Below are 3,349 nucleotides of genomic sequence, written 5' to 3' on the forward strand. Positions count from 1 at the left end.
CTGAAACATGTTTTCTGTGCGTTACATGTCAAAACTTTTTTTTATTTCTTTATTAATTTTTGAAAATGTTTATATTTTCTTGGCTTATAGGAAAAGATGACACTTTTTAAATGTGTTCTCAGATCATCGATGCCACTGTTCACTGTCATACAGACACACACTGGTAGTGATACCAGGGCAGTTATGTCTCCAGATGTTCTGAGGCAGAAGCATCTTCATCATCAGTGACAGCTTTCAGTGTTTCTCAAGTGTTGGAATTATTCATTTTATTTCATTTCATTTCTTTGTTCATCCCCTTTTTATGCAGTTTCAGAAAAAGACTTCTTTCATAGACAAAATACAATTCCAATCCCTCATACATAATCCATGACAGAGAGCTTAAGCTGCTGCTCACTTAGAACACATGGAATAAAGAGAGACGGATGGCCTGCCAGTTCCACCTCCTTACATAAGTGAAGACGTCTCTGCCTCAACCAGATCCTTCAGGTTCATTAGTGATGATGTGACAGCCTCATGCAAAATTCACACCGCTGGCTGTGTTTGTGTGTGAGCAGTCTTATAATGTAACAGATACTTTGCTTTGTTCAGCCATTGTTTGCACACGTATGCAATGTGAAACATCCACATCAGTTTATTGTCCTTTACAGTTTTTTACATATATAATATTTTCTGACAGTGTTCAGCATCAGTTCTGGTTGGCTGTGTTGTGGTCTGCCTGGAGGTTCTGTTGTCTGTAAAACGTCCTCATCTTACTGACGTTCTACTATAGATACCGTGTGGCTGAGCTGCTCATGCAGGGTCACCACACCGAAGACTTTACAAATGTCTCCCCCTTGTGGACTCTAACAGTATGTTTAACAGTAAACTTGACACTGCATGCATGTCATAGTTTACATGCAAAGCAGTGACTCCTCAGCGGCTCCAGGGGCCGTAGTCACCACACCTGTACAGCAGCAAACACACCTATCAGCACAGCAGGCTGTAAATGCTCAACGCTTCATTTGGAAACATCCACGTTTCACATGACAGATGGAAAGCCTGCTTTTTCATCAGTGCACCATGAGCTGCTTTATCAATGTGGTGGCACAGTGCAAAGGTCTGTACAGTAGTCCTGTAAGCATGCAGGGATCCTATAGGGGCAAAGGCCTCAGGTGGGAAACAGTAGGAGCTGCTGCTGCTCACGGATCAAACTCTGAATGATAAGAGAGTCATTCTGAGAAACCTGAACCCTGCAAATAATACAATTCTAGACTGTTTCACTTCTTAATTATATTAAATTATTACAGTTAAAATTCACAAAGCAATGAACACCACAAGTCTCCATGTTCTCCCCGTGCAGCGTGGGTTCTCTCCGGGTTCTCCGGCTTCCTCCCACAGTCCAGAAACATGCTGAGGTTAATTGGTGATTGTNTCAGGGTCGTATCCTCAGACTGACAGAGGTACTTCAGAGCCACAGCAGGTGAAGCTGTTTTCATGAGCTGATAACGAGCACGCTGACATTAATGAGTGAAATCAGTGGCGTGCTGTAATGTTATCGGAGGAGATTCTTCTTGACCCGCCGGGAGCGGCGCTAATGTTTGCATCATCATCCCTGTAAGAGGAAAACTGTTTGTTCAACTGCTTCACAGCATCGGTGGATTAACTCGTGAATTATCAGGCAGCAGAGTTCACCTCTAACACGCAGTGACCAGGAAACCCCCATAATGCACTTGGGCACGAGGGCAGAATGACACGTGGCAGCTGCACATGGACAAAGCCAGGTGTGGAGGTTTCACAGCCTGCATGTCTCCAGCAGTTTACTGTGTGTGTTAACTTATAGAGACTCTCTATTGACTGTTGAAAATGACTCACTGGACATCAGTGAACCTCCTGCACATACATTAACATGTGGTTTGGCACCGCTCCCTGTCTGTTGCCTCATCTTCAATACTTTCAACAGAGCCTCAGTCCAAGAACTACCGCTTTTATTGCAGAGTTCTGGCATTTCATTCAAATATGTCCCTGACTGTTTGTACTCCAGGAGCAGCTACTCCTTGTGGAGTCCTGTTACAGCCCCGGTGTTGTTGCCCCACAGCAGCTCACTCTGCTGACCCAGCTCTCATGGCTCCCTGCCAACAACAGTCCTTCTCATGTCATCAGCAGCTGAGCTATACGTTAACATACATGACATGAGATGACATAAGATGAAGCTACATTATGCTGCTTTCAACTGATGTCCAACATCCTTCTGGGTGTTTACACCTGATGCAGCGTCCCAGAGCAGGACGTATACAGAGGAGGTAAATACAGCGTACAACACTTCAGGGTTTTTTCTGGTTGTTTTGATTTTATTCTAAATGAGAGTTTCATCCAAGCCTGATACGCTGCAATTAGGCTACAAGGTGGATTAAGCAGACATTCAGACTCTTTCCTGCCAAATCTGCAAAAAAATGTTTATTTCATTTATTTGTTTCACTGCAAGAATATTCCACATGTTTGCTTTTAACATGGCCTCAAATACACACATTAAACCAGAAATATTCAGTAGAATCCAAAAATCTGAGCCCACTAGTAAAGATGCTTCTTTATGAGCACATTTAACTTGATGCAAAGTCTTTCATTACAAACCACAACATCAGGTTAGGTATTGGAATGAAAAGTTGAATCTCTGAGAAATGCTCAGAGATTCAGAACATCTCGAAACCCGATCTTCTCCACTTTCGTTTCGTGACAGGAGCACTCGAGCTGCGTGGATTCCACAAGTTTGACTTTCTCGGCCTTCAAGTGGCCCATAAATGTTTAGTGGGGCTGAGGTCAGGTGACAGTGGAGGAAAGTCTGTGACAGCATGTTTCTGGAGAGTGAAGGGCTGCTTGTCTTTGGACTCTTCTTCTCCCAAGACCTGAATATTTCCACCAACATGTTTCACTGCGGGTTGGAACAGACTGTGGCATCCTTCTCTGTCATGTTGGTACATTTCCTTCATCACTGAAATGCTTCTCTGTCTTCGTCCATCCAAAGTATCTGTCCTGGTTTCCCATCTTGAGAAGTGGTTTAGACTCATTCCTTGTTCTTTGAGAACACTACCAGGCTGCAAGGTAGCTCGGTGGTTAGCACCGTGGCCTCACAGCTAGAAGGTCGCCGTTTCTCCATGTTCTCCCCGTGCAGCGTGGGTTCTCTCCGGGTTCTCCGGCTTCCTCCCACAGTCCAGAAACATGCTGAGGTTAATTGGTGATTGTAAATTGTCCGTAGGTGAGAATAAGATTTCGATTGGTTGTCTGTCTCTAAGTGTAGCCCTGTGATAGACTGGTTACCTGTCCAGGTGAACCTGCCTTCACCCTGAGTCAGCTGGGATAGATTCCACCCCCCATG

Source organism: Stegastes partitus, unplaced genomic scaffold (genome assembly GCF_000690725.1).
Source record: "Stegastes partitus isolate 25-593 unplaced genomic scaffold, Stegastes_partitus-1.0.2 Scaffold1214, whole genome shotgun sequence".
Taxonomy (NCBI): domain Eukaryota; kingdom Metazoa; phylum Chordata; class Actinopteri; family Pomacentridae; genus Stegastes; species Stegastes partitus.